Here is a 19,551-nt window from a genome sequence, read left to right as displayed (position 1 = left end):
GGGGAAGGAGCCAAATTTTGCCTGCCAGGGGATGGTGAGCCAGAGATGGCTTCATGGAAAGAGGGACAAAGCAGTGTTGAAGGAATAGAGAATTGGGAGTGTGTTAATAACATTATTTTAGTTGCAAATAGACTGGTTAGTTTAAATAAAAGAGAGTTATTGTAAGACTCCTGGTTGTTTCAAGGAATCCAAGGGAGAAATGAACAAGTATATCTCAAGAACGACAAGATCTCAGAAGTTTGGGAGACCTTGGTGGCAGGAATCTATGATTTTCTTTTCTAGAGAGCACACCTGGACAAAATTCTCCTCAACCAACATCTCTTCCCTGGGTGTCTCGGTTCAAAATTCCAGGTTCTTAGAAGAATATGATCCAGCACACCTGGAGTCAGAGATCCATTCCTGGTTTATTTAGGTGGACCTAAAGATGCAGCTTAGTGAGTTCAGACCCAGCCACTGACTTAGGGCATTTCCCAAAGAAAAGGAGTCATGATGAGCTTGATGTCCACCCCAAGAGATGGCTACAGCAAAGAGACAGGGTGTTTGGCTGGAGGACAATGTAATGGCAAACACAGTGAGACATGGAAGCAAAAAGGTTCATGGTGTGATTGTGGCAAAACAAGCTTGGGGTGAGTTTCTTTTGTGCAATCCCTGACATTAGATGTACAATAAGTGTCCATTTATCATGTCATATTTGTATGCATGATGGGAGCCTGTTATTTATAATCTTTTAGTTAAAGTTTGGGTATCATAAACAAAAAAGGATTTGTTAGAAACCTAGGAGGGGTAATGAGGGTCACCAACTGAAAGAGACATAAAGAAGAAATTACACTTGGAATTGGCAGGACTTGGACACCTCCGGGAAATCTTGGTAGCAGATACCTCTCTGCCTTCCTCTGGTCACCACTACTGAAATGAATGGAGTTGAACAGTGTACAGTATATGTAATAAGGTTTCTAACAAATTGGTGAACCGATGGCTTGTCATAACTTAGAGGATGAATATTAAAGAATGAGCCATATGTCTCCTTATGCATTTGACATGTCTGTTTGTCTGTCTCCCTCTCTTTGTTGCCCAGTGATCTGGGAATCTTCCTTTTCTAACACCTTCTCAATTTCCTTTTGGAGAATTATCTCTTTCTGGTGGATCCTATTGCTCAGTGCCTTGGTAGAGTAAAAAATAAATGCATGAAAAAAGCTCAACTTTTCAGACTCTGTCTCCCTAAACTTTGAATCCTGAACAAGGGCATCAGGTGAAACACACTGTTCTCAGTGAAATTTTATCCAGATGTTGGCTTCCCAGTACAGAAGCTGAAGGAGTCCCCAGGGGATGCTCCTATAGCTGATCTTCCCCTCACTGCTCTGGTTCAGACAAGGGCACACATAAGACTGAGGAGCAGTGATTCAGATCCCCACCTCTGCATCTTCATTGAAGGTTTATATTAGGGGAAAAGGAAGGTAGAAAATTACTCTCACTCAGGAAAGGAGTTCTCTGACCTTATTGACTATGATAAAGAAGTTAAAGCATTTTGGAGTTTCTATAGCAAGAAGCAAAACAAAATTGCTTCAGGGTTCATGCTAGTTGGCCTCCATTTATAAAATTACCATAAGAGTTACAGAGAGAACACATGGGTGTTCTTTTGTAGGTCAGTTCAAGTAGGCATCCTTTCTTACTGAACAGTGAATCAGCCCTGATTGGTCAGTGCAACATGCTGATTGGTTGGCACTAGTGCCATCTTAGCTATTAAACATTTTGGTTCTTACCTATACATATATACCATATATGAAGCACTCAGCCAAGTGCTTTAAAGAAATCATCTCAACTGATCTTCACAGATGTCATTAAATTTTTGATAGGTATGGGTCTTATTTTATAGATTTTATTTATCCTCCCTTCATAGATGGGGAATAGGGGGTCAGAGGGGCTGGTTCCCTATCACTTAGTATGACTAGTAAATGCTGGACTCAGGATTTGAACCCAGAGCCCACTCTTCACTGCTTGGCTTTCGTACCTCAATTGCCCAAGAAAATTCATTTGTACAGAATAGTCTTCACTCTGAATTTATGGCTCTTTGAGTCATGGCTTGCAGTGTTATTTTTATCTTAACTCTCACTTATCAGTTGATAAATTCAGGGAACACAGGTGCAGGTAGAATTTGAGTGTCCTGGAGAAACTAGCTTGTCTAGAGATTCAACCAAGCGGTTGAACTACAATGATGATTTTCAACCTTCCTTCTTAAGTAGCAGATCCTTTCATTCAAATGTAATCATATATGGAAGTTCCATGCTGAGAGCACAGGGGCTCTGGGGTCGCAATATAAAAACTGTTCCTGGCTGTGATACTCTTCTAAATGAGGTGAGCTGGGGTGGCATGAGTCAGCACTCTCCTATAGCCTGGTTCAGGCTGTGCAGGGCTGGGGCATGCTAAGTCTATGATACCAGATACAAGTACTCAGCAAGAACTCTGGACTTGCATCTGGTATAGACTTAGCATGCCCCAGCCCTGCACAGCCTGAACCAGGCTATAAGGTCACTGGCCTTCAGTGCCTGGGAGGTGTGGCCTGGGATTCATTCCTATGATGCGTTCCCACTCCTCTACTCAAGCTTCTGTTTCCATTCCCTCCTTTCCCCCACAGCTACCACTGAGCTGGGAGACTTGTCCTAAATCCCAACCTCCTTAGCGAGACACCAACACACTGCTTGGACCATTCCAGGACCCTGTCCACCTCTTTCCTCTCCCTGTCTCCCTGCTCCTCTGAACAGACCACTTGAATCATACTACTGCCACAAGATGTGATGTTGGGTGCCCCAAAAGCAGACCCTGAAGACCCATATGAAAAGGTTCGTCATAAAGAGTTTCTAGGAAAATCTAGCAGGGGAGTGGGGGAAGTGAGACAAATGAAAGAAAAAGCCAGGCAAGGTATGATCTCAAGCAAAATTCTATGTAGGGTAACTTGAACTTAATTCTGTAAGGGAGCTCTGAAGATAACCCATGTCACACGTCAGAGCTGCCCCAATCAGGGGCAAGGGAGTTCATGTTTATACCCTTCTGGGTGTCTGTGTGCACAGGCAAAATGAGCTCCGGTGTCCTATGACAACGCTTTAACAAAGAGATAAAGGAGCTGGAGGGGAACAAAAGCACCCTGGGAACTGGGTGCACAAAAATGGCTCAGGGATCTGGGAATTTGGGGCAGAGTTGTGAAGGCATGTGCCCCCCACCTATCCCACACACTCTAGGTGTGGTCCCTCATTAGCTGCAGCTTCTCTACTGCAATCTACATTCTTAGTGATTGACTTTCTAAGGTGTGAAGGTGGGAAGACTGTTTACTGTCTACCCAATATCCATTCCTTCCTTCTTTCTTGCCCATTGAACCCTGATTTTGTTCAGAACAGCAATGCGCCCCATCCTTGGAGATGAGCCATAATTAGTCTCTAATCCAAATGTGACATTTCTAGTCCTGGCTTTCCTGGCAATTAATGCTGGCCTTTGAACTTATTTGGGTTGTGAAATAATAAAGAACAAATATATACTGGTCTCTGTCCCTGGTTCCTGGCACAGAGCTCCTAAATCCCTTGTAATTTCCTGGGTGGTAGGAATCTCTTTCTCTCTCTCTCTTTTTTTAAAGATTTTATTTATTTATTTGACAGTGAGAGATCACAAGTAGGCAGAGAGAGAGAGAGAGAGAGGGAAGCAGGCCCCCTGCTGAGCAGAGAGCCGGATGCGGAACTCGATCCCAGGACCCTGAGATCATGACCAGAGCCGAAGGCAGTGGCTTAACCCACTGAGGCACCCAGGCGCCCCAAGGAATCTCTTTTGTTCTAATAAGGTGACTCTTGGTGGGCTCCTGCATGGGGGCTGGTCACCAGAAAGACCACGTCATGATTAGAAGTTTGAGACTTTCACTTTAAAAAAAGAAGAAGAAGAAGAAGAAGTTTGAGACTTTCAGACCCACCCCCATCTTCAGGGAAAGAGAGAGGGGCTGGTGATTACAGTGATGGTTGATCATGTTTAAATGATGAAGCCTCCATAAAACCCCCAAAAGTATGGGGTTTGGAGATCTTCCAGGTTGGGAATAATTCATGTGCTAGGAGAGTGGTGTCCTCTATAGAGACAGAAGCTCCTGACTCAGGAACCTTCTGGACCTTGCCATATGTATTTCTTCATCTGGCTATTCACCTGTATCTTTATTATATCCTTTATTTTATAATAATCTGGTAAATGTGAGTATGTGATTATTATTTTATAATAATCTGGTAAAAGTGTATCCCTAAGTTCTGTAAGCCATTCTAGCAAATTGTCAAATTAAAGGAGGGAGTCATGGGGACCCTGACTTACAGTTGGTTGGTCAGAAGTACAGATGACAACCTGAGACTTACAACTGGTGTCTGAAGTGGTGGGGAGGAGTCTTGTGGGACTGAGCCCTTAACCTTTGGGATCTGACACTAACTCCATGTAGACAGTGTCAGAAGTGAGTTAAATTGTAGACACTTAGCTAGTGTTGGGGAATTGTTTGATGTGTAGAGAGAGCCCTTGGGCATTTGATAAGCAGGAGTGAAGCGTGATAGTAGTGTGACAGTATAGGGGAAAAATAGGAGTGAGTTTTTCTTGTACATAGGCCAATTGGACCTTCATGGAAGTCTTTTGAGTGGTTCTGGGAAGATTTCTACCTCTTGATAAAAGGTGAGGGGTGCCTGGGTGGCTCAGTGGGTTGGGCCTCTGCCTTCGGCTCGGGTCATGATCTCAGGGTCCTGGGATCAAGCCCCACATCGGGCTCTCTGCTCAGCGGGGAGCCTGCTTCCCCCCCTCTCTCTCCCTGCCTGTCTGCCTACTTGTGATCTCTCTCTGTATGTCAAATGAATAAATAAATAATTTTTTTTTAAAAAGTTGAAAGGCAAGGTTAGTGTAGTCTCTCCCTTTTCTCCCCTTCCTCCTTCTTCCTGCTTTGAGCATGGGTGCCATGTCCAGAGCTATAAACACCTTATAACCATGAAGCAAAATGCAGAAATAAAGGCCAAGAGCATTTCAAAGGCCAAGAGCCCTTCTGGCATGATCCAGCTGCTGAACCATTTCCAGAAGTTTCCCACCTGTATGCTCCTTGTGGTGTGAGAAAAACAAACTAACTCCTAATTGTTTGAACCACTTTTAACCAATTTTTCTGTTGCTTACAGCTGAATGCATTCCTAGGCAACACAGGAGCCTGTGAGAGTCCAGCTTGACTTCTCCATGCCCATATGAGTAGTACACAAAGGATGGATGGCAACCTTTCTGGGATGCCCGCCCCAGAGCACAGCCACCTGCTCAATCCTGGTCCTGTCTGGTCTTATCCGTTCTGGGTGAACCATAAAAACACAAATCTCTTGTGATCAGTCATAAATGAGGCACGGACAAAGTGGACCAACAGGGCTAGGAAGCAGAGGTTAGCAAGATTCTTAGCAAGATGGACAGGAAGAAATCCTTTTATGTGGTGTTTACTTTAAGGCCTTTAGGCAAAGAGAGAACCAGCATAGCCACTCCAGAACTATGAAAATAATACTGATTTTAAGATACAACTATACATTATGGAGTATTATGCCTCCATCAGAAAGGATGAATACCCAACTTTTGTAGCAATATGGATGGGACTGGAAGAGATTATGCTGAGTGAAATAAGTCAAGCAGAGAGAGTCAATTATCATATGGTTTCACTTATTTGTGGAGCATAACAAATAGCATGGAGGACATGGGGAGTTAGGAGAAGGCATTTGGGGGAAATTGGAAGGGGAGGTGAACAATGAGAGACTATGGACTCTGAAAAACAATCTGAAGGGTTTGAAGAGGTGGGGGGGGGGCGGGAGGTTGGGGGAACCAGGTGATGGGTATTAGAGAAGTCACGGACTGCATGGAGCACTGGGTGTGGTACAAAAACAATGAATACTGTTATGCTGAAAATAAATTAAAAAAAATGATTTAAAAAATATTTTAAAAGGCAAAAAAAGATACAACTATAAATCCAACTGATGTTTATTGAGTATCTACTATATACTTGATGGGGTTTTTTTGTATTTTTATGATTTTTTTTATTATATTTAAATTTTATTTTTTAGAAACATATATTTTTTAAATTTTTTTTATTTTTTTCAGCATAACAGTATTCATTATTTTTGCACCACACCCAGTGTTCCATGCAATCCGTGCCCTCTACAATACCCACCACCTGGTGCCCCCAACCTCCCACCCCCCACCCCTTCAAAATTCTCAGATCGTTTTTCAGAGTCCATAGTCTCTCATGGTTCACCTCCCCTTCCAATTTCCCTCAACTCCCTTCTCCTCTCCATCTCCCCTTGTCCTCCAAAGATTTATTTATTTATTTATTTGACAGACAGAGATCACAAGTAGGCAGAGAAGCAGGTAGAGAGAGAGGAGGAAGTAGCCTCCCTGCTGAGCAGAGAGTCTGATGCGGGGATCGATCCCAGGACCCTGAGATCATGACCTGAGCCAAAGGCAGAGGCTTTAACCCACTGAGCCACCCAGGCGCCCCTATTTTTTATAAACATATATTTTTATCCCCAGGGGTAGAGGTCTGTGAATCGCCAGGTTTACACACTTCACAGCACTCACCCTAGCACATACCCTCCCCAATATCCATAACCCCACCCCCCCTCTCCCAAACCCCCTCCCCCCATCAACCCTCAGTTTGTTTTGTGAGATTAAGAGTCACTTATGGTTAGTCTCCCTCCCAATCCCATCTTGTTTCATTTATTCTTCTCCTACCCCCTTAACCCCCCATGTTGCATCTCCTCTCCCTCATATCAGGGAGATCATATGATAGTTGTCTTTCTCCGATTGACTTACTTCGCTAAGCATGATACCCTCTAGTTCCATCCACGTTGTCGCAAATGGCAAGATTTCATTTCTTTTGATGGCTGCATAGTATTCCATTGCATATATATACCACATCTTCTTCATCCATTCATCTGTTGATGGACATCTAGGTTCTTTCCATAGTTTGGCTATTGTAGACATTGCTGCTATAAACATTCGGGTGCACGTGCCCCTTCGGATCACTACGTTTGTATCTTTAGGGTAAATACCCAGCAGTGCAATTGCAGGGTCATAGGGTAGTTCTATTTTCAACATTTTGAGGAACCTCCATGCTGTTTTCCAGAGTGGCTGCACCAGCTTGCATTCCCACCAACAGTGTAGGAGGGTTCCCCTTTCTCCGCAACCTCGCCAGCATCTGTCATTTCCTGACTTGTTAATTTTAGCCATTCTGACTGGTGTGAGGTGCTATCTCATGGTGGTTTTGATTTGTATTTCCCTGATGCCGAGTGATATGGAGCACTTTTTCATGTGTCTGTTGGCCATCTGGATGTCTTCTTTGCAGAAATGTCTGTTCATGTCCTCTGCCCATTTCTTGATTGGATTCTTTGTTCTTTGGGTGTTGAGTTTGCTAAGTTCTTTATAGATTTTGGACACTAGCCCTTTATCTGATATGTCATTTGCAAATATCTTCTCCCATTCTGTCAGTTGTCTTTTGGTTTTGTTCACTGTTTCCTTTGCTGTGCCAAAGCTTTTGATCTTGATAAAATCCCAATAGTTCATTTTTGCCCTTGCTTCCCTTGCCTTTGGTGATGTTCCTAGGAAGATGTTGCTGCGGCTGACGTCGAAGAGGTTGCTGCCAGTGTTCTCCTCGAGGATTTTGATGGATTCCTTTCTCACATTGAGATCCTTCATCCATTTTGAGTCTATTTTCGTGTGTGGTGTAAGGAAATGATCCAATTTCATTTTTCTGCATGTGGCTGTCCAATTTTCCCAACACCATTTATTGAAGAGGCTGTCTTTTTTCCATTGGACATTCTTTCCTGCTTTGTCGAAGATGAGTTGACCATAGAGTTGAGGGTCCATTTCTGGGCTCTCTATTCTGTTCCATTGATCTATGTGTCTGTTTTTGTGCCAGGACCATGCTGTCTTGATGATGGCAGCTTTGTAATAGAGCTTGAAGTCCGGAATTGTGATGCCACCAACTTTGGCTTTCTTTTTCAATATTCCTTTGGCTATTCGAGGTCTTTTCTGGTTCCATATAAATTTGAGGATTATTTGTTCCATTTCTTTGAAAAAAATGGATGGTACTTTGATAGGAATTGCATTAAATGTGTCGATTGCTTTAGGTAGCATAGACATTTTCACAATATTTATTCTTCCAATCCAGGAGCATGGAACATTTTTCCATTTCTTTGTGTCTTCCTCAATTTCTTTCATGAGTACTTTATAGTTTTCTGTGTATAGATTCTTAGTCTCTTTGGTTAGGTTTATTCCTAGGTATCTTATAGTTTTGGGTGCAATTGTAAATGGGATGGACTCCTTAATTTCTCTTTCTTCTGTTTTGTTGTTGGTGTAGAGATATACTTGATGTTTTATACTCATTATCTCCTTTGCACAACCACTTGGTAATTTTTATGATTACCTTCATTTCACCCTTATTTCAGATGAGGATACTGAAACCCAGAGAGGTGAGGTAACTCACCTAAGCTCACTCAGGTAGGAAACGGGCCAAACCTGAAGACATCCCCAGCCTGTGTAATTCCAGTTCCCATGATGGGAATAAGGCATCAGTAGGTGTAAGATGCTTTCGTGAGGTAAAATGTGGGCAGAGAATAAGAAAGAGGGTGTCTAACCTTGCCCTTGTCTGCATTTCACTGCACAACATCCACGTCCCACTGGACATCCTTCTACAGCCCTGGAAAGGTGGCCAGTGCTGATGGCTATGTCAACACCAGGCTTTATGTCCTATGTCAACACCAGAACTCCCACTGTTCACAAAACAAGTGTTCCTCTAAAGTTTGCCCCAGCCAGACTTTAACAAGCCATTCACCTGAGAAAGCCTAAGTCCTCCCACCCAGTAACATTCTTGCTGTCCTGCTGTGGGGCAAGGTTCCTGGGAATGAGTGAACATCTATGTCAAGCTTATATGTCTCTGGAGACAGTCTCATTAGATTACTCCAATTGTCTCTTGAGGGCAAAGTCAGTTTGGACTTCCTAAGACCAGGACTCTGAAGAGTCCCTCTGGCTGGTAGCACTTTCAGATTTCCCAGATCCATTTACCTGTTCATGCATTTCTCCCTGAGTTGCTGCAAGTGCTTTAGCTAATGGCTTGTAACTGTGATCTTCTCTGCATGTCATATGTGGCCAATGGGAATCTCCTGGAGAGAAGCCTGGGATGCTACACTCCCTCATCTAGGGGTGTCCAATGATTTAATTGGCTGACATGAGGGCACAAACTCCTGGCCCCTTCATCTCACTGAATGACTACTCCACAATGTGACACTCCAGAGCACCCTGTAGGTCAGACAAGGTTAAACTTTACTTGAGGCCATAGACTTTCTTGGCTCTTTCCCCTTCCCTCCTTGCTTTACAAGATTTACTAAGGAGAACTCCTTAGTACAAATCATATGCACCCAAATCTCTCAGGCTCTGCTTCTAGCGAATCATACCTAAGACAGACAGTGAGCTAAGACCATGTTTTACAAAAGTCATTAAGCTTTGGGTACCATTCAGGGACTAGGACTTGAGATCTATTTGAATCTGATAACCAGACAATCTTCCAGCCTCACAGCATTGTCATCTGTGGCTATTCACCTTATAGATGGAAGACCCTTTCTCCCCTCCAGTCTCTTATCTTTCCCACCCCTCACTTCCCCACATGGCTCTCTGCTCCTTCACCCTTGATCCAGCCTCACAGCTTCCACCCTCCCAGTCCTGCCCAGTTTGTTTCCTAGACAGACTTCCCTGCATATTGGGACTTTTTCCAGAATACTCCTTGCACCCCCCACCATAACAGAGAATGAAATGCCCCCAGAGTACACTGCTGCCTTCATAGTCTTCTCAAGTCGAGGCTGCTCATTTCTGCTAAGGTACAAAAACTCAAGTCAGCATTCTCCTCTCTCTTCGTGACCACTTCCAAGCAGTTATGGCTGCATCCTCATGTTAGAATGTGTCTCCATTGCTTCTCATGCCATCTGGCTATAACATTAAAACTGGCCAATTGCCTATCCTTTGATACAGCAATTCTCCTCCATACAAAAAAATTAGTGCAAGATGAAAGGGATATATGTATGAACATTTGTAATGGCACTGTTTGCAACAGTAAAAAAAAGGGGAAATTGGAAATAATCTAAATACCCATCAATAAGAAGCTGACAAAAAAAAATTGTAGTGCTTTTGTACAAAGGGTCACCATACCCCTATTAGAAAGAAGCACAGGATTTTTGTACTGATGTGGAGAGAACGTGCATGACATGTAACAGGATGTTGAGCAGAAAAACTGTAGGCAAACACAGTACAATCTCATTTTGATAAAGGAAAAATAGATATTTTTTTCTTTTTCTAAATTTTTATTTATTTATTTATTTTGTTTGTTTTCTCTCTTTTTTAATCTTTTAAATTTATTTTCAGCATAACAGTATTCATTGTTTTTGCACCACACCCAGTGCTCCATGCAATCCGTGCCCTTTCCAATACCCAGTTACCTGATTTCAAGCTTTACTACAAAGCTGTGATCACCAAGACAGCATGGTACTGGCATAAAAACAGACACATACACCAGTGGAACAGAGTAGAGAGTCCAGATATGGATCCTTAACTCTATGGTCAAATAATCTTCAACAAAACAGGAAAAAATATACAGTGGAAAAAAGACAGTCTCTTCAATAAATGGTGCTGGGAAAACTGGACAGCTATATGTAGAAGAATGAAACTCAACCATTCTTTTACACCGTACACAAAGATAAACTCAAAATGGATAATAGACAGATATTTTTAAGATTAGAAGTATTATCAGGCTGAATGACCCTTAGTTAACAATGTCCCTGCAGTTGTGGCTACGGTTATGGCCAAGGAAATGTTCAGAAGAGCCACACAATCTTCAAAGTCATAAAATGAGAGCAGAGCAGAAACATCTAGCTCTTGGTATGATAGACTGATGCTTGCTTTGTTCTCCTAGCTGGGGTGTGATAGGTGGTAGTGAGATTCAAAGACTCTGAAAGCCCCCCTTCAAAAGCTTTTTAAAATATACCCCTCAAAGTTGCATATATGATGGAGTCCCCATTTCATCACTCCAGATGGGAGAGATCCAGATGGGACATCTACCCTGAGTGCCTAAAAGTGGTCATGAAATTCAAGCTTCATTTCCTTCTTTTCCTATATCAACACTCCTTCCCCAAATACTAATCCAATCTGTCTAGCGTCATCTCTTCCCTTCCTATTTCTTGTCAGTAGGGCACTGGTGGAAGTGTGTGGGGGTAGAGACACCACAGAAGGGAGAATGTGAAAATAAGAGGTTGGGGAGGAAATTTTGACTTCACACTGATTGCTTGTGTAATGTTCAGATTTGCTGCTAGAGTATGTATTATCTTTGTAATAATAAATAATTTTTCAGCATAACAGTATTCCTTGTTTTTGCACCACACCCAGTGCTCCATGCAATTTGTGCCCTCTCTAATACCCACCACCTGGTTCCCCCAACCTCGCACCCCCCACCACTTCAAACCCCTCAGATTGTTTTTCAGAGTCCATAGTCTCTCATGTAATAACAAATAATGATTAAAAATGAATGAAAAAAGTACTACTTGACCTGTTATGTCCATAGTACACTTAACTGAAGAGAAACTGATGAAGATGGTCCCATCAAATGTAGTGGTTAAGAATGGGGACTCAAGAACTTCATTTCCTAGGTTCTCAGCCCACTTATTAGCATTGTGATCTCAGCTAAGTTACTGCAGAATGACTGCACACTTTGTGCCCTGCACAACTCCAGGAGGCACCATTCACATGGGCCGCAATGAGAATGACACTTGGACTTGTGTGACACAGTGACATAGGAAAGCCCTGCTTCTCTGTGTATTCCACTACATCATCTGTGAAATGAGAATAATGATAGTACCTACCTTCTAGGCTTATTCTGGGCATTTGGTGAATAACCCATGTGAAGTGCATGAAATGGTGGCTCTGGAACATTGTAAATATACAGTGAATGTTAGCTATATTTACTATTAGCATCTCCATCATGATCATCATCAAGATAAGTCTGGGAAGAGAGTCAATGTCCTCAAGTCGCAATTTGATCTCTTGAGCACAATCTCCAAGCAAAACTCTCTTTCCAGAGGAATGGCATTTACCTTCTTCCAGGAATGAAGTCCTGGCTGTCTAATATCTGTAATAGAGAACTCTTCACCAGAGAGGCTGATAGCCTGAAGGCAATGGTGTCTACAGAAGATGGAGCTGATCTGGAAAGCTCCCTGAAATTGCTACAAGCCAGGAAGGAACTCCTCATGGTCTTGGCCTTATGAAGTCCATGCTGACTATTGTCTCTACCCTTCATTCTGACTATTAGCTTTGCTACAGGCAACTTCATCAAGAAGATCACCTTTTGAAGACTTTGCCTGAACTCTGATATCATGTTACCCTTATTAGAAATATTTGTACTTTAAAGGGTTCTTAATCTAAATTAAAATTAAATATCTCTAATGGTGGAATTTGTAGAACTTTTACAGACAAAAGGGAGTATTTTGGATTGAGGGACCTTCCAAAAATCCACCCTATAGGTGGCTATTTCCAGCTAACCCTGAGAAGCATGTGTCCCTGTTATTCTTGCAAAAGTCTTCCTTGTGGTTCTGTAAACAGGATCTTGAGTTGTATCAAGATCCAATTGAGTTGTATATTCAGGAGCAGAGAACATATAGCAAAACCTATGCAGAGAAGCTGATAAGACCAGATCACACTCCAGAGTGTAGCTAATGGGAACAAGAGGCAGAACCCTAGTCTTATACTCTGAAATGATGCAGAGGGAGGGAGTGGTAGGTTGTGGGGAAACTTGGAATTGCCCCACCCATTGACTTCCCCATCTAGTTGGTTATAAAGGAGACTGAGGGGAAACACAAGAAGTCAAAGTTGTAGGCAGTCCTTAGATCTCAGGCTAGGAGCTGGATGTGACCTTTGGATTATCCTGACCTAACACTGGAGGGTTGGGACATGGAGAAAGCTGTCAGACTCCTGGGTCACCAACCACCCCTCTCATTCACTTTCCTAGTACAGACAGCAACTATGTAGACACATTCCAGTGACTGGAGACTCCATCGTCTTCTGTACCATCACTGTGCCTGGAATTATTCCATGCATTGTATAGGTGCTGTGCCTAATCTTCATAGCAAGTCAGTGAAATTTCTTGTTAAGACTAGAGGAATTGAGGCTTAATTCTCTTCATCTATAAAATAGGAAATATAAGACCCATTTTGTTTGATTGTTGTGAGGTCTGGAGATAATATTAGTGATGTGCACAATATAAGACAAGGTGTTTCACAAACCTTGTCTTTGTACCATATCCAACTCTCATTCTGGAACAGTACATTTCTTAGTTTTAAACTCACTTTATTTAAGAGAAGTTTTGCTTTAGAATAGTGTCCCCTAATAAGCTGTGGGTGGAGATCAACAATTCATAGAATAAGTCTCTTTAGATAACTTCCTTGTTATGGTCTCCTGGATTAATGTGCCAACTTATTGGGGTAGAATGAGAATCATAATTATCATCATGATAATAATTATTATTTATTGAGCATCAACTATCAACTATAAGCCTGGGATTGTGCTGCGCATTTTACAAGATAGTGATATTTAACTCAAGCAACATTGGAACCAGCCCAATTTCAAGTTTGCAGAATAGAGAAAGCAGGTTACACAGGCATACCCCTAACCTCTTTGTTATATTTAGCAATTTATTGTCCCCTATTTCCAGGCCCCATTACTCTTGAGGTACACGCCTGAAATATCTTCACCATCCTGGCTTTCTTGGCAGCTTAATTGCCCAACAACTTATTTGGAAGCTGCAGTAAACTCAGATCTCCAAGTGTTTCTTCTTTCTTTCCCCTCCTTTCCCAGAATCTCTAGCATTGAGTCTGAAACACACTATAAAACCCTTAATTAGCTATTGACTTCTAGAAATCTATGATAATACTAATAGCAGTTACTGCTTATTGAACCCTTACTAACTACATTAGCTCATTTGGCATTATAACCACCCTGAGTTAGTACTATTACAATTCCCATTTTACAGATGTAAAAGTTGGAGATTAAGTCATTTCATTGAGGGTCACCCAAATGATAAATGGCAGAGCTGACAGTTGAACTCATGTGTGCCTCACTTCATAAACTCTTGACCCTTACACTTAAGCCATCCTGCCTTTCATGTATGTCTCAATACTGCTGCCCCAATAAGAACAGAATTGCTTCAAGCACATGAGCTTTCCCTATGGAGGTAGTCTAAGGTAAAGGGAAAGGTGTGTGCTTTTCTTTTGAAGATAGTCATGAGCTTGAAACATAGCTTACCAGTTATTGGTTAAGAAATATGTCTAGAGAAGACAGATATGGACTGTGAATTAAGGTTGCATTAAAGAAATAAGGATTAGATATAAGTTGGGCTATGATGGGTTGGGGCTTCAGATAAGAATGTCTATAAGTAAATCCTTTGTTCAGAGGCTGGAACAATTGTAGTCAACATTACTAGAACTTATACATATCTGATTATTTTCTTCTTCCTAGGAAAATTTGAAGTTAGGTGCTGCCATGTGACTAATTCTGGTCAAGATTGTGAGCAGAAATAATATGTGTCACTTTGGAAAATGCAAATGACTCTGACCCTCTCTCCTGCCATGGCAAACATGTGTTGGGTATTGTAGAGGGCACGGATTGCATGGAGCACTGGGTGTGGTGCAAAAATAATGAATACTGTTACGCTGAAAAAATAAAAAATAAAAAAAAAATGTCAGAGTCACAAGGTGGAAGACCGTCAGATTCTGAATCACTGCTGGGAGGAATGGCCCTGTAGAGCCCCTGAACCTGCTGCAGACTTTGCATGAGTATAAAACAAATCTTTGTCATGTTGAGCCACTAATATTTTGGGGTTATTTGTTTCTGCAGCATAGCCTAGTTTATCTTGACTAATGTCACTGTATAGCTCATACACTCACCTGTCCTGATCATTATATTGTTGAAGGAAGAAGGCCTGGTGAAGGCCAATAACTGGCAATGGGTGGATAAGTTGTGGTCAGATTTCAAGAATAGGGACGGAATCTCAAATCCTCTTGAGCATAGAAAGAACAGTCAAGAATGAGCACCAAGAGAAAGTGACATATTTACCCAAAGGGCCAAAGCTACTCACAAATCACAAAGAAAGAGGATTGAATTTTGCATGCGCTCCACCTTCCACCCAAGGTCCTATACAAGCAGGTGCAATTGCCCCAGCATCTGGCTCCTCTGTAATATAGTGAGCTCCTGGGTGAAAGGCACCAATTCTTGTTCAGATTGAAGATCCCCTCAGCTCTTTGCTGTCTTCATGGTGTATCCTGAGTTGAATGGAATTCAAAAGCTTCCTGAGTTATCAAAGGGAAAAATGAACATTGCTTGGATTAATTCTGATTTCCTCCCTGAGTTTCCTTCCTGTGGTTCTTGAGGTTGACCTAGACATTTTCTATAGCACAAATTATTTATTCATGATATTATTTGACTGATATCTATCCACCTATCTCACATTTAACCACATGATGGCAGGTTCTGTGTTGGGAAGATTTCTGGATCCTACCATGGGGTCTGGTCCATGGTAGGTGCTCCATCATGGTGCTAAATGAATGAGTAAACAACTGATGTGTGAATTCAAGATGGGATATTTCTGCTTCTTGCCAACTCAGTCTGTCTCCTGAGCCTCTCTTTTCTAGCCTTGTTCTTTGCTACATCATCAAAAGAGGTCACCCCATTCTGACCCTCTCTGTCCCTAAGTCCACTGACCTCTCTAACTTCTAAAGAAAGCTCTTCATTTGAAACATCTTTGGCTTTTCAGGACAGGAGCAGAGAAAAATGGGCCCTTCATTTAGCTGATTGAACCAACAAAGGAGAAGTTTGAGACAGAAAATGAATATAGATCCAGCTGCAGCAATTAGAGGGGAAATCGATAGAACATCATCAAGAGCATCAGACGCGTGTAAGTCAGTGTCTCCAGGGATGGGTTGGTGGAGCAGTGTTCATTTCATTTTTGTTTTCCTAACTTAATCCCCAGCAAGTGAAAAGGAATAGGTGTGGTGGATGGGGCGGGGGTGGGAGGTGCAGGGGAGGGGAAAAGATGGGCAGGACCGATGAATGAGGATCAGGGATCCCTTCTCTTCCTACACCACCCCTGTCTATGGTGTGCAAGTCCACAATAACAAACCAAACCTCTCACACTGTCCCGTGTTGAGATTCAGGCAGGTCTTGGTTTGAATCTCTGACCACAGTCTACTAGCAGCAAGTTGTTTCATGGACAGGTTACTGAGCCTCCCTAAGCCACAGATGAGTACATCTGCAAAATGTGGTTTCAGAGGCCTGTTGCTCATGGTGGTCATGAAGAATAAATGGAAAATCTACACAAAGACCTGCTAGCAGGGTGCTGCTGGTGCAAAGCTGATGCTGGTTTCACTAATACTCCCTTGCTCAGCACTTTGACCCAGTCAAGGTTCTTTGATACCTTTTCAGTTTGTGTGAGGCTCTTCACCTTTGTTGAGCCACATGCATCTTTGAGTCTTTAATAATAAAATGTAGAGGCTAAAGTTATGCATTTGAGGTTCAGAAAGATCTGGGTTCAAATATTCTTTCACTTCTTGCTGGCTGTGTGATCTCGAGTATGTTACATACCCTCTCTGTGCCTTAGTTTCTTCATTAATAAAATGAGAACAACAACAGTACCTACCTTGTAGGGTGTGGCGAGGATTACATCAGTAAATGTGTTAGAGCTTCAAAAGAGTCCCTGGATCATAGTAAGTTTGAGTAAGTGTTTGTTGTCTTTAATAAAAGTGATGGAAACCCCTCTAGTAAAATGCACACAAGCACACACATGCGTGGATTCACACTTGTGAATCCAATTCCCAGTTCCAGTTTAAGGATTCTTGCAGGCCAAGGTCTAGCCAGGCATTTACCCCTGGCCCCTGGTCTACAGAATCTGAGCTGTATGTTCACGGATGCCTCACCTGCTCCTCTGTAAGAGGCCACCTCCCAACTCTCCTACTGGAAATCAATGTCACAGCTTTTAGCTCTGTCCACTTCAAAGACCTGAAGAGAGCTCTTCCGCAGCAATTTAAGGCAGAGACTCTATTCAGACTTGAGAGAGGGCCCAGCAGTCCAAACCCAATGTTCAAGAAGCCTAGTGGATTTTGTCTGACCTGGGCTGATGTTGACACCCAAAGCGTTGTCCCCAGAAAAGGAATAAGGTAGGTGTAGGTGGTCCTGATCATGTGGAGGCTGAAAATGTACTATTTGGGTCTGTGGGACCCACACAGTGGCTAGAAGCAAAGGGTTTGAGTCCCACTTAGAGACAGGAATGGAGGAGGCATCTTGGTGGACAGGAGGCAAGGCCCCAGCCATCAGAGCTGCCATGGTTCAGGACTTAGAAGCAGAAGGAGAAACCAGGGGCTAGGTCAGAAGACTGTCAGTAGGGGCTAAGCACACACACAGGACAAAGAGACTGTGGCTTGGGATTGTGAGGCCTCTCTCTGGCCCATGTGGCAGGCATGACTTTCTCTCAGGAGCCTCTGACCCCTAAGGGCTCCTGCCCTGCTAGTGGAACCAACCCCACAAGGCTGACCCATCTTCTCCAGAAGCCCATGGAAATGCTACTCAGGGCTGCTGCTCCTCTAAGCCAGAGATAGTTGGGAAAGCCTGTGGTGGCCTGTGGAGTCAGGAGGACTCACAGTACAGAGCTGTCTCTCAGATGTAGCTGTGCAATTGGCAGACGATCAAGGGAAATCTGGTTTGGCCAGATGGAACTGCCATTCTCCTCCCAACAGGCCGGCAAACCAACTGCTGGGGTGGACTATCCATGGGGAACTTGAACTTGGATTTGTTCTATCTAGAGGTGCAACGGAGAAGCAGGCAATGTCAACATTATCTGGGAGGTCTTACCCTACAGGGGACAACCAGTGATACAGTTCCTATATGAAGCAGTGTTGTATACCTCATTAACAACAGAGTCCAGTGTTTTTCCTTGGACATAGTGGAATGAAAAAGGAAAAAACCTAAGTGTCCCCTAGGTATGGGTTTGAGTCCCAACTCTGCCACTTGTTAGCTGTGTGACTTTGGGCAAGGGCCTTTCTTTTCTGGTCCTCAGGGTTTTTTTAACTGTAAAATGGAGAAGAATCATACCAGTTCTAACAAGATCTCATTTTGAGTCTGAATGAAATTCAGATATGTGGAGAGTGAGCTTACCAGAAGCTAGTAGTCTTAAGAATTTATGTAACATTAATGTAACATCCATCCATCCATCCACCCACCCAAGCTTAACTACAGTTTCACCCTCTGTTCCAATAATTAAGCTGAATCAATACAGTCTGTATCTGAGGCCTCAGGAGTTTCATGTGGCTGTGGCTGTAGTCCAAAATTAATACAAAATGTGTTTGTGTAGAGCAGCCAACTCTCTCTACTGTGCAACTAACCCGAAGTCCCTAGAGAGAGACTCAGGCAAGAGTGGGAGGGAAGGGCAGGCACAGGGAAGAGAACCAAGGTGGAAGATGGCCTCCATTGGGCTACAACCTCTGCTCACAATCAGGTTGCCCTGGTGACAAGAACATCCTACTGGTTCCTGGAGGAGCAAGGATGGGGCTCACTTTCTTAGATGCAGTCAACTTCACATGAGAGGAAAGGGGTAGAAGATAAGGTTGATAACTATGCCACTCACTCGCACCTTCATTCAATTCACTGTCAGTCCTGTTCAGGTCACAATGATATGTGGGATTCATCCCTGCCCTCAAAGCTCTGATGGTCTTATACTACCAATCACGTCACACTGGGCATCTTCCGTGGAGCTCTGGTGAGGTTCTCTCTGGCTGTCAGTCCTCTACTTCAAACATGAGACAGGTACCAATCTGATTCACCTTGGCATTAGAGGTCCATTTCTGATACTCAATACTAACAATTATGTTATTTTTGTTAATTCTACTAAAACTAATTGTTTTGTTATGAGATTTTATTGTCTAAATACAAAAGTAGTTCTTGGTTAATTCAGAAAATTTGGACAACACACAGAAAAACACAAGGGAAATAAAAATAAGTAATCTGCCACCAAGTGAAAAATAAATATTTGGAAAATACATCTTTCTAGGTACACACACACCATTTATGGTGTTATCTGTATCGTTCTTATAGCCTGCCTTTTTACTCAGCAATATGTTGCAAACATGTCAGTAAGTATTATTCCATAACTTCATGGCTCCACAGTATCCCATAGTATGGATATTCCATAATGTGTTTAATAAACTGTCTGTGGTTGGATATGCAGATTACTTCCAAGTTTCATTAACATAAATAATTCTTTATCAAATATACTTATACATAAATTTTTTTGTATAAATTGCAAAAATATATTTGCATTGATCATTTAGATGAATTCACAGAAAGAAAATTGCTGAGTTGAAGATCCGTATGCACATTTTTAAGGCTTTTGATAGATATTGTCAAATTGCCCTCTGAAAAGGCTGCACCAAATCACACTTCCTCCAGCAGGCTACA

The 19,551-nt window shown here is 42.5% G+C and overlaps 1 long non-coding RNA gene across 1 annotated transcript in view; it reads left to right on the top strand.

The window, feature by feature from the left end:
- The window catches only part of LOC125099292 (uncharacterized), a 28,675-nt gene extending 9,802 nt beyond the window's left edge, over window positions 1-18,873 (top strand). The window contains exons 2-4 of the long non-coding RNA XR_007127088.1: window positions 15,860-16,000; window positions 16,703-16,808; window positions 18,749-18,873. This is a non-coding gene — a long non-coding RNA (uncharacterized LOC125099292). The remainder of the gene's footprint in view (window positions 1-15,859; window positions 16,001-16,702; window positions 16,809-18,748) is intronic.
- Window positions 18,874-19,551: the final 678 nt, after the last annotated feature.

Source organism: Lutra lutra, chromosome 4, assembly GCF_902655055.1.
Source record: "Lutra lutra chromosome 4, mLutLut1.2, whole genome shotgun sequence".
Lineage (NCBI taxonomy): Eukaryota > Metazoa > Chordata > Mammalia > Carnivora > Mustelidae > Lutra > Lutra lutra.
This window is presented reverse-complemented; position numbering and strand designations above follow the sequence as displayed.